Below are 12,338 nucleotides of genomic sequence, written 5' to 3'. Positions count from 1 at the left end.
GACATTATATCATGCTGAATGTTTTGGGCTGTTGTGAAGATACTTACAGTTTGGGGTATTTGAGGAAATCATCGTGTCCCTGAGTAAATACAGTAAAACCACCAAAGGGAATTTTTCATACATTAGGAAACACTCAAAAGAAAGTTTCTGTGTTGCTTCCATTTCAATGACATGAAAATGTCCCTGATGTATAGGATACAGAGAGTGATGAGCAAACACACCACTGACACCATGTCAAAAGCAAGGAATAAAGAAAATAAAAAACAAGCATCATTACTAAAGTCTTTATTAAATGAATAATGAAAACAAAGGAAATGGCTAAAGGAAATGGCCTTCTAAACTTCCATGAAAAGTAGTTTTGATTAAATACATAACCTAATGAACGTATTTTTCTGTGTTACCCTTCACATGGCCAAAGTCAACTGCTGCTGCTCCCAAAACGTCACAGAAGGAGAGATTCATAGTGCAGGTTAGGGTCTGATCCAAAGCACTACAGACTTGGGAAGAGAATGTAGGGAGTGGGTGGGTGGGTAATTCTCATGTTCAAGATTGGTGAACACATTTTTCAACCCAGCTAAAAACCACAGAAACCTCATTCTACTGCAATTATCTGGGCACTTTGCAAACTTTTTTTTTTTTTTTTTTAATTGAGACAGAGTCTCTGTCGCCAGGCTGGAATGCAGTGGCTTGATTTTGGCTCACTGCAGCTTCCGTCTCCTGGGCTCAAGTGATCCTTCCACCTCAGCCTCCCGAGTAGCTGGGACTATTGGCACGCATCACCACACCCAGCTACTTTTTTGTATTTTTTGTAGAGATGGGGTTTCATCATGTTGCCCAGGCTGGTCTCAAACTCCTGGGCTCAAGTGATCCCCCGGCCTTGGCCTCCCAAAGTGCTGAAATTACAGGTGTGAGCCACTGCGTCTGGCTGCTTTATAAACTTGTGTTGTGGCATATACCACTTCTGTCTTACAGCACAACAGTTAGATGGCTGGGGCCCTACATGATCTGCTAGGTCACCATGATCTTGGACAACTGATCTCAAATCTCAATGACTTTGTTTCTTCATATGTGATATGGAGATAGAGGCAGTATCTTTAACAAAGACTTACTGTGAGAATTAAAGGAGTATAACAAATGTAAAGTTAAAAAGTTAATGAATGGAAAGCATTTAAAAGACTCCCATCTACAAAAAGAGGCTATAAACTAGAGAAGATGTAAAATGGGAAAGCAGCACTCACTCAGGACCTTCTCCCATCCCTCCACCCAGTCCTCATTCAGGACCTTCTCCTATCCCTCCACCAAGCACTGACTCAGGACCTTCTCCTATCCCTCCACCCAGTCCACACTCAGGACCTTCTCCTATCCCTCCACCCAGTCCACACTCAGGACCTTCTCCTATCCCTCCACCAAGCACTCACTCAGGACCTTCTCCTATCCCTCCACCCAGTCCACACTCAGGACCTTCTCCTATCCCTCCACCCAGTCCACACTCAGGACCTTCTCCTATCCCTCCACCAAGCACTCACTCAGGACCTTCTCCTATCCCTCCACCCAGTCCACACTCAGGACCTTCTCCTATCCCTCCACCAAGCACTGACTCAGGACCTTCTCCTATCCCTCCACCCAGTCCACACTCAGGACCTTCTCCTATCCCTCCACCAAGCACTCACTCAGGACCTTCTCCTATCCCTCCACCCAGCACTGACTCAGGACCTTCTCCTATCCCTCCACCCAGTCCACACTCAGGACCTTCTCCTATCCCTCCACCAAGCACTCACTCAGGACCTTCTCCTATCCCTCCACCCAGCACTGACTCAGGACCTTCTCCTATCCCTCCACCCAGTCCACACTCAGGACCTTCTCCTATCCCTCCACCAAGCACTCACTCAGGACCTTCTCCTATCCCTCCACCCAGTCCACACTCAGGACCTTCTCCTATCCCTCCACCCAGTCCACACTCAGGACCTTCTCCTATCCCTCCACCAAGCACTCACTCAGGACCTTCTCCTATCCCTCCACCCAGTCCACACTCAGGACCTTCTCCTATCCCTCCACCCAGTCCACACTCAGGACCTTCTCCTATCCCTCCACCAAGCACTCACTCAGGACCTTCTCCTATCCCTCCACCCAGTCCACACTCAGGACCTTCTCCTATCCCTCCACCCAGTCCACACTCAGGACCTTCTCCTATCCCTCCACCAAGCACTCACTCAGGACCTTCTCCTATCCCTCCACCCAGCACTGACTCAGGACCTTCTCCTATCCCTCCACCCAGTCCACACTCAGGACCTTCTCCTATCCCTCCACCAAGCACTCACTCAGGACCTTCTCCTATCCCTCCACCCAGTCCACACTCAGGACCTTCTCCTATCCCTCCACCCAGTCCACACTCAGGACCTTCTCCTATCCCTCCACCAAGCACTCACTCAGGACCTTCTCCTATCCCTCCACCCAGCACTGACTCAGGACCTTCTCCTATCCCTCCACCCAGTCCACACTCAGGACCTTCTCCTATCCCTCCACCAAGCACTCACTCAGGACCTTCTCCTATCCCTCCACCCAGTCCACACTCAGGACCTTCTCCTATCCCTCCACCCAGTCCACACTCAGGACCTTCTCCTATCCCTCCACCAAGCACTCACTCAGGACCTTCTCCTATCCCTCCACCCAGTCCACACTCAGGACCTTCTCCTATCCCTCCACCCAGTCCACACTCAGGACCTTCTCCTATCCCTCCACCAAGCACTCACTCAGGACCTTCTCCTATCCCTCCACCCAGCACTGACTCAGGACCTTCTCCTATCCCTCCACCCAGTCCACACTCAGGACCTTCTCCTATCCCTCCACCAAGCACTCACTCAGGACCTTCTCCTATCCCTCCACCCAGCACTGACTCAGGACCTTCTCCTATCCCTCCACCCAGTCCACACTCAGGACCTTCTCCTATCCCTCCACCAAGCACTCACTCAGGACCTTCTCCTATCCCTCCACCAAGCACTGACTCAGGACCTTCTCCTATCCCTCCACCCAGTCCACACTCAGGACCTTCTCCTATCCCTCCACCAAGCACTGACTCAGGACCTTCTCCTATCCCTCCACCAAGCACTGACTCAGGACCTTCTCCTATCCCTCCACCCAGCACTGACTCAGGACCTTCTCCTATCCCTCCACCAAGCACTGACTCAGGACCTTCTCCTATCCCTCCACCAAGCACTGACTCAGGACCTTCTCCTATCCCTCCACCCAGTCCTCTACATTTGTCATCTCATTTCACTTCACAATAATCCTAAAAGTGCCAAAAAGAGGCACTTTTACCTAAATGAACACGGTACTTGCATTAGGATTTCAAACTTCAGAGAAAACCACTGATCTTCAATTATACAAAATCAGAGAATATAAAGCCACTAGAAAATGGGGTGAAAGCACTTGTGATATTAGTAATTGGTTAAATGAGTTATACAAATGCACACTAAGCGTAGGCCCTGAAGTTTGCATAAAGAAGCCACACTGTTGGATGCAACTCCCATAGGAATGTCTACTCATTTCAACAACATAGGATGACTATTTAGGGTCATTATGCCATCTTCAATGTCACCATGTCTGTGATTTTAATCATTTCTCACTTCTGGAGAAGGCTCAAATCCTAAAAATTTCAACCTTTATACGTTTCACTTCATGTATCAAATACATAATTTATCAGATTTGTGCTTAAATCCAGGAATTACAAACTGTGCTGAAATCAAGCTAATTAAAGTAGAACTCTGCTGGGAAGATCTTGCCTGGAAGGATAACAAAGGCATTCCCAAGTTCCCAAGTGTATTCCGTTTAGAGATGTCAAAATTGGCAAGTTTTCTCTAAGTGGGCACAGAAAAAAATTCAAGATACATAGAAACACAACCTCAACAGAACAAAAGGATGCTACAAAGAATAAACTCAGAAAGACAGACACATACAAGTTCAATGGCATGATGGTTGCATGCAAGTTAAAAAGGAGAAATTGTCCCAGAAGCAGAAGGGTGGATGTTAGAATCAGGAGGACTAAAAGGAGACTTAGGAGCCAGAGTCCAAATTCAAACCACTACTTCCCAGTAGAAAGGAAGTTTTTATCCTGCTGCCTCTTAAACAATGATTGTCATGACAATACTGATGATGATGGTCTAATTTAAATTCAAAATTTAGCACCTACATTTGTGAAGTGTTGTGATCTTGAACAGTTCTTTTGAAATGGAAAATCTATCTGGAGGACAAGGTATGAAATACAAATATTATCTTATAGTATTAAACACTGTGTCTTAAGACTCTCTTTGAGGTTACACAGAAAAGATGAAAGACTAGACTTTATGAAAAGTAGGTTATATACAAACATTCTCAAGTCCTGGTCTCAGAAAATGTTCAGTTAAGTAAAATGTAATGAAGAACAAAATAAACTTGGCATTGTGGAAGAAGAAAAGTTATTAAAGGCATCATCCAAGTGTCCAGTAACTTCCACCTCTCCATTCAAATCCTATCCACCTGTCAACCCTGCAATTATTGAAAGAGTTTTTGTGTGCGCATGGGTGTCCCCTTCCTCTTAGAAGTCACATGCCCAGTGACTTCCTCACTGAAAATGATGAGGAACCAAGACCTTTGCTAAAATCTTTGATTTCAGACCCTATTGTCACATGCCAAAATTAGTGCAGAACGCTTTTTGCTAGCTATGATTCTATTCACTCAGTCCCTTTATGCCAATGTTTATATGACACCATCAGTGAGGGCTTAGACAGGCAAAGCTTGCTCATGTCTGAGAGCCCCAGTCTACTCACCCTCTGCCTGCATCGCTTGTGTCTCAGGTGTATGCATGATGGACTCCTCGTCAAACCCAATGCAGCTCAGGTGTGTATATGACCGGGCTCCTCATCATGGCCAATGCAGCTCAGGAGTGTGCATGGTGGACTCCTCGTCAAACCCAATGCAGCTCAGGTGTGTATATGACGGGGCTCCTCCTCATGGCCAATGCAGCTCAGGTGCTCCCTCCTCGACAGGCCCACTGTGAGGAGGCAACTCAAAATAATCTCCCTGCAACCCTGAGACCCAAATCCTGCTTTCTCACCTTTAGAACACTTACTTAACCTTTATCTTAACCAACCTTCTAATTCATTTATTTGTGTTTTCTGACATCCCTAACCCACACTCAATAAATGATGACAACGACGACAGTGTTCTCTTTTGCTGATCTTTTCCACTGTTTTATCGCAGGCACTTACATCAGCCTCATCTATAATAAGGACCTTAATACATAATGAAAGAATGAAGGAATGAATACTCAAAGACGTCCAGAGTCCCGTAGGTGAAGACGAACATTTTTAGACCACTTCACAGTGTAAGTGAGACGTGGGTTATGGTTCTCCAAACAAGCGAGAGCTCACAAATACCTGAGCAGTTCCTAGAAGGCTTCAAAACACAGGCGGTGGCTTCAGTTCATCTTAAAACATGTGTCCCTCTGCCAGCTAACAAGGAAGCAGAGGTGGGAAAGGCATTCTAAACTCTTCATCAAAAACCACAAATCATCACTTTCCCCTAGAAGTACTCTTACCCTGGAGGGCTGCCGCTTGTTGAGTACACAGCATATGCCAGAGGTGGAGCTTTACAAACATGACCTCATCACATCTTGAAGATCTGTACCATAACACATTCTATGGAAATAAAACAGGCTCAGAGAGTTTTAAAATCCCCGCCCAGTCTGTAAAGAGCTTCCCATTACGGCACTGTCTACCTTCCTTCCTCTCATAATAGAACTCACCTTGAAATTATTCAGTGAATAAAATAGGAACTGTCAATGCTGACATCCAGGGAATTCACTAATTAGATACTTACTACATAAATATCTTTATGTTTACACAAACTGACATTTTCAAGTTCCTAATCTCTATTAAGAATAACAGATTGTAACCCTCTCCTGTTTATTCCTTAGAACAATTTCAAAATTCAATCCCTCATCTAGAATGCTCCACTAGGAAGACAACAGAGAGAAGAGAGTGAATTATTCCAAAAAACCCCGTAAGTTAACGTAATTAAAAAATGCAACACCTCCCAAATAAGCTGGCCGCGAGTGAAGCATCTGCCTACGGAAAGGGCGACGGGGCTGACTCACGGCTGGCTGAGGGGCGTGGGCTGACTGTGCCGGTTGCCCCCCACGGTGGAACTGACACAATTCTAGGATAGGGAAAGCGAAGAACGACAACCTCACGGGGCATGAGAAAAGGCAACCTTCAGCTGCACTCAGGGTAGGAGGCATCCTGGAGTCCCACGTCCACAGTCCTAGGCCACTGGGTGGGGCCTAAAGCTGCAGGTTATGGCCCAGGCTATCAGAGTCAGGACTTTCTCTTAAGTTCAACTCACTTACTCTCTTCCGGTTTTAAACTCAGAAAGCAACATTCTGATTATAACTTGGCTTCACAAGTAGCTTTTCTACAAGAAAATGTGTTGACTGCTGACATGAGTATCCCAGTCTGCTTGACAATATTTCTCAATTTAAAGGAAAAACACTATGATCTATGTAATTATCTCACAAATTTTAGTGATTACGGCTTTGTCAGATTCTCCCTAGCTATTGATGAAATCATGTTTCAAGAACTGCAACTTGAAGACCAATGCTGAGAACGCAGATGAGGTCACACCGTCCAGCCATGAAAGCCCTGGACAAGACACTACATCCACCCCAGCAGCCCATCCTTCTCCCAGACATATTCCTTCCTTCCTTCCAGTCACGGCTCAACACGCCTCTCCTCCATGAAACCAACCCTGACTAAATTCACCACTCTCCCTTCATCACATCACAACGACACCCACTGATACAAGCCTTCATCTCAACATCAGCAGCAATGTAATGCTTGCTGCACATGTTATGTCAGGACACAGTGTGTGTACACTACAATGGAAAAATGACAAAGGAGCTCATGAAATTGGAGAAAGACAACTGCAGTCTTATATTTTGGTTAAAAAAAATAAGTACAGTTTGGGGAAGAAGGATGAAGAGATTTTAGCTTATGAAGTTTTATATAAACCAATAAAACAGAATGGCTGCCAAAAACCTTATTATCCCCTTGGAATAGAGGACGTCAAGAGCAGGGTCTCTGTTGTGGGCACATGTGGGCCACACCGAGGCCAGCAAGGACAGGCTGGTGGATGTCAGGAGGAATGCAAGCAGGACGGAGAGCTGGATGTGATGAGGAAGTGGGGATGTGACACAGACAGGAGGATACTAAAAAGTTATTCAATTTGATAAACAATGAACCTCTATAACTGGATTAAGCTGGAGGCTGGGGATTCATTTTTGCCCTGAAGTTTAGGAAAGAAGCAACTTTTCAAGATGAATTAAAAGGGGTGGATACTTTAAAATAGGAATTCGACTTCTAATGAGGAACTTCAGAAAAAAGAACCAGGAACAAGGCAAGTTACAAGGAAGAATATTGTGGCTCAACCTATAGATGAACTTCCTTAAGTTAGAGCTTTCTGAAGTAGGAATCATGTAATGTACAAAAAAGTATGGTCTTGCCACTGATGGTCTCCTGTGGACTCTGCCAGCACAGACAGATAGGAACACGTGCACCGTGTGTGCAGGGAGAGAGGATGGCTGGCCGAGCCTGATGAAGTCCTTTCCCTGACCTCACAAGCATCGGAAGATGTGTCGAGAATGTGCAGATCCAGAAATCTGCTGCTGGTCAGGTCCTGAGACTTGATGTGACTCGGGTACCCACTTAGTTATCACCACCTTGGAAAACAGGGTTACTTGGGGTATTTGGAACATTATTTCATTGAAATTTTTGCCAACAGGACTTAACCTTTTATTTCTCCGTACCCAGTACATCACAATGTAGCTCTTACGAAGAATAATACTTGCTTTGGAGTAAAGACATACTGATTGTGCCAAAGTTAGAAAACTGATTAACCTACAACCAAGGCTAGCCCAGCGCCAGCTCCATATATCAGCTATTTTCCTGATTCATCTCCCTGTTGGCTACTGGCTCATCCTTAAATGCTGATTCTGGGGTTTGCAACTTTTCCTTTGGTTTCAGCTATGTCCTCTACCAAATCTAGGTTGAACTCTCTCAATTCCCAGGTCCCTTCTCTACTGGCACCAAATTTACCCCATGCCCCAGAATTAAACTACTCTCTCCAAATATATCAGATTCCTGACCCAGTGGCTCCCCGAGATGTGCCTGTGTAAATAAACACTCTCCTTCAGTTTCTCTCCAGTTCCTCTGGACGTGTGGTCCCCACAACTTCTGCAGCTCAGCCCATCCCTAAACAACCCTAAATGGCCCCTCAGCATTACCCTCAGGTTCCAAACTCCTAACTGGATTCACTCACTCCTTCCTCTCCCCTCAAACACTGACTTCATGAGATCCACACTTAGGTCCCTATCTCTGGACTATCACTCCTCCAGCATCACTATATCAATAGCATCTGTAGACTGCACGACTGGCTTGTAACATATAACAACACCTTTAGGATTAAACTGAATTACAATGCTTGGGGCTCCATTTAGAGTGGATATATCCAGTGACACCTGTCCTTATTTTCCCTACTGATAATGTCATTTATTTCCTTTGTCAAGTACTGGACTAGAATGGTCACTCTGAAAGGATGGCAATGATGGTGTTGATGAAGTTCACTGGTGGCTGGAATGGGCTAAGGTTAGACATTGGATTGGACAATAGTTTAGGAATACCCCTTCCCCTGTGTGTCGTGGTTTCATACACTCATAACCTAAAATGTAAATATAAAAATAAGTGGGTTATATAAAAGCAGTGACATCTAACCCAGTATAACTTCACTGCTTAGTAACAAGTGATAAAATTATGTTATATAATACTTGAAAAAAATTATGACTAGTTTCATTAACTAAAACATTAATAATTATTGCATGATTATAATGCCAGTCTTTCTTAAAGGACTGATTTCCTAATAAACAACAATGAAAACTTTCATATTATTTTCTCCTTTGCCCAACATTTTTTATTTTATATCCTAAGTGGAAGGAGAGAAGCTTAATATAATATCTGTATTGACATAATCATATAGCTATTTAATCATAGTTATTTATGATATAGATTAAAGATATATATTAACAATAGTATACAAAGAGATCACAGTACCACAAGTATCTATTTTGAAAATAATTACTCAGAAGTAACATTTTTGTCTGTTTCTCCCAAATAACTGTTTCTGGGTAAGTTGGTTTTTGAGATTATCTTAAGTGAGCCAAATGATCAACAAATGCTTTTCTAATTGGCATTAAATATTGAAACTGGCCTCTTTCCCTTTAGAAAGCATTAAATTTTGTTATAAAATATTGAACATATTAATATTGGAAAAGTCAATAGAAATTAAGTCAATTGAGGTACCACAATGACTAAAATATGTGTAAAATACATTTATGTGGGTATGTAAAAGTGTGTGTCCATGTGCATGCACATGCACACACACAAAACATACACTATCCCTTTTTCTCCTTACTTTGAGCCTATCTTTTGTTTTTTCTCGCCTCCCATTAGGGTCTCAACTTTTCTCCCAGAATAAAGCAGCCCAGCCACAGTTCCCTAATGGACCAGATTCCTGCTGGTGTGGTGAAGCCTATCAAAAACAAATTTCCCGTCTACACAATGACATCGGAGTAAGGGGCTGTCTGCAGCCAGCTGGTAAAAGGTAGTGGTATACGCTGTGGTCATATTGTCAGGAGAAGTGAAACAAATCCTCTATATTTCTATATGCAACTATATTTACATATTTTCAATTAAGTACAATTTAGGACATCTAACAAGAGTTGAAAAGCTCCTCTCTAAACGAAGCCCTGCGTTATGGAGTGTGGGGCAGGACACAGAGGCAGGGAGCTCCTCCTCAAGGAAGCCGCATGTCTATCAGGAATGAAATGTAATACAAGGGAAATTAGCAATCTGGAAGTTTAAAAAAATCCAAGTTAAGGCGACTAAGGATGCCTGCAGAGAAAAGATGGCCATGGTACAACGTAAGCAGACACACACGGCAGATGTACAAAGCCACCAAATTAAAGTAGAAAAAAACAGATAACAAAATCTACACATTAAGGCGTTGGTTGCTGCTCCTGCAGCACTGATGGTCTTTATCCACCACAGAAGGCGGCATGCCAAGCTGATGAGAGCACAGGCTGAGGAGTCAGACAGCCTGGACGGACCCCAGCTCTCAAGCAATGTCCCCTTGACAAGGACATCCTGAATCCAACCACTTTTCATCACCTCCACTACCCTCATTCAAGTGATCACTATCTCTTGCCAAGACTGTCTCATTTCCACGCAGTCCCTTCTCCACCTAGAAGCCAGTGTGACTTTTTGCAAAAAACAAATCAACGTAGGCTCCTCTCTTGCTCACCGTCATTCTATGGCTTTCCGTCAGAGTCAGAAGAAACATCTCTACATGCCCTGTGGTCTACCTTACTTCTCTCTTCACTCCAAGCCCAAATGACCATATTCCATTCCACTCCCACTGCTCCATCACCAACGGCTCTGCCAAGTCCATGTTGGCCTCGTGTTCCGTTGGCCATTCCAGGCAGTGCTCTTCCCGACACATTTTCATGGCCCTGGCCTTCCCTTCATTCAGATATCTGCCATTTCCTCACAACTTCTGGGAGAAATGGGATGTGTTCATTATTTTAATTGTGGCCATGGTTTCAAGGGTTTATACTTCTGTCAAAACACATCAATCACACTGTACACTTTAAATATGTGCAATTTATTTTATGTTAATTATGCCTCAATAAAACTGTTTTTTAAAAGTCATATTCTTAAGAGAGATTTTCCCTAACCTTGTATGCACAATCGTCCAGCCCCTTCCTGCTCCCATTCTCTCTGGTGGTCTTCCTCTTTCTGCCTCTTTTCCCAACATGGCATTACCATGTACAGTAGTTAGTTTGTTTACTTATCATCTATCTTTCCCTGAGGGTTAGCCTCTGTCTCCAGGATCTAGAACAGTGGCTGCTACCCAGAAAGCGCTCGACAAGTATTTGGTAGTAAACAGGTGGGTAACTTGGGCCAGTTCCTAAACTCCCTGTGCCCAAGTGCTTCTCCGTGAGCACAACAGCGCAGCACCAGGGGCTATGGTTGGGATTAAAGGGATAATATCAGGGATGGCATAGAGCACAGTGCCCAGCACAGGCCAGTTGCAAGATACTCATTAGCTACCAAAGGTTCATAGAGAGTATCATAAATTTGAGGAAATTCACTGCTAAGTTATCTAGTCCTTTTATTTTTAACGAGTTAGTCACTGCTTTGCAATAATCAAGTATTTTCTTCTCCTTGCCTCCCAAGCTCCTGATCAATAACTGTTGATGCCTCATTAGTAATAAGGGGCAGGGGTCTTACTTTTGAATGACAGAAGCTGAGAAAACTGCTTGCAACACCTTTGCAGTTATTCTAGCAATACTTCATAGAGCTGTGCCAGGGATCACTACTTCGTATGTATTTTCTAATTTCTAACTTAGTATGTTTTCATCTGCTCTATGAAGTATGATGAGAAGTTTCCTAGAATTACTGTTTTTTTTTGTCAGATCCTGTTCTGTATGATGGTTTTATTCTCCAATTAACTTTGGTGTATCTGTTAAATATTCCAAAAATCATAATCTTAGAAATTATCTTATTTTACTTTTCATTTAGAAAGTTATTTCTAAAAATTAATACCCATAAAAAACACACAGACTATGAAAATGAATCAAAGTTAATGATTTAGATTAAAACCTACATACAAAGAGGGAATAAATCTGCAAATATGAAGCTCAACAACAGAGGAAATAAAATAATTTTGAAATAAAAACGCCATGTTTAAGGTTATTTTCTGGTAGTTAAGCAATCTAGGGACGCTATGATGATGATCAAGGAAGCAGCAGCAAAGCAGTGAGTCAAAGGCATGCAATCAATGAGAAGACGAGGCAGTGAGAGGCAGAAGGGTCAACATGAACATACTGAGAACTCACACTCAGTGTTCTGCAGTTTGCCAATTTTCTACAAGATCTCTGTGCAAAACAGTTTAGGCAAATCAACAGAGGGACAATGTTGACTTAATGAGTCAAGAAACCAAGAACAGGGAGGAGAGAAAGTGAAGGGCTTGGCCCCACACCAAGGGCAAGCCTTTGTTACTCCTGCCTTCCCTTCTCATTGCCTTGTGGGGATTTCCACTGTTTACAAGTAATTGGTGCAGTGAACATGTCCTGCTTACGTCTATTTAAAATGTCTGTGTCATAGAGAAAAAAGTAAAGTTCAGTACATTTGAACATTTGGAGGCACTGGGGGTATCACAGTAGTAATGGTCATAATAGAGAAGTTATTTAG

The 12,338-nt window shown here is 43.5% G+C and overlaps 1 protein-coding gene and 2 long non-coding RNA genes across 5 annotated transcripts in view; all 3 read right to left on the bottom strand.

Moving 5' to 3' along the window:
• The window catches only part of ZNF407 (zinc finger protein 407), a 480,437-nt gene that overhangs the window by 106,709 nt on the left and 361,390 nt on the right, over window positions 1–12,338 (bottom strand). The gene's annotated exons all lie outside the window — the stretch shown is intronic.
• On the bottom strand, window positions 247–1,909 carry LOC129528359 (uncharacterized). 2 transcript variants are annotated; one of them, XR_010131257.1, is made up of 6 exons: window positions 1,858–1,909; window positions 1,642–1,785; window positions 1,570–1,605; window positions 1,498–1,533; window positions 1,390–1,425; window positions 247–1,317 (listed from the first exon to the last, which is right to left on the bottom strand). It is a non-coding gene; the product is annotated as an uncharacterized lncRNA (long non-coding RNA). The 2 variants fall into 2 exon arrangements; XR_010131256.1 differs by lacking the exons at window positions 247–1,317; window positions 1,390–1,425; window positions 1,498–1,533 and having other exon boundaries at window positions 1,550–1,605.
• Window positions 2,551–9,008, bottom strand: LOC129528360 (uncharacterized). The gene is made up of 3 exons (XR_008673622.2): window positions 2,938–9,008; window positions 2,722–2,865; window positions 2,551–2,649 (listed from the first exon to the last, which is right to left on the bottom strand). It is a non-coding gene; the product is annotated as an uncharacterized lncRNA (long non-coding RNA).

The sequence above is a fragment of the Gorilla gorilla genome, chromosome 17 (assembly GCF_029281585.2).
Source record: "Gorilla gorilla gorilla isolate KB3781 chromosome 17, NHGRI_mGorGor1-v2.1_pri, whole genome shotgun sequence".
In the NCBI taxonomy this organism is placed as follows: domain Eukaryota; kingdom Metazoa; phylum Chordata; class Mammalia; order Primates; family Hominidae; genus Gorilla; species Gorilla gorilla.
The sequence above is the reverse complement of the archived record's forward strand: the minus strand, read 5'-3'. Positions and strand labels throughout refer to the sequence as shown.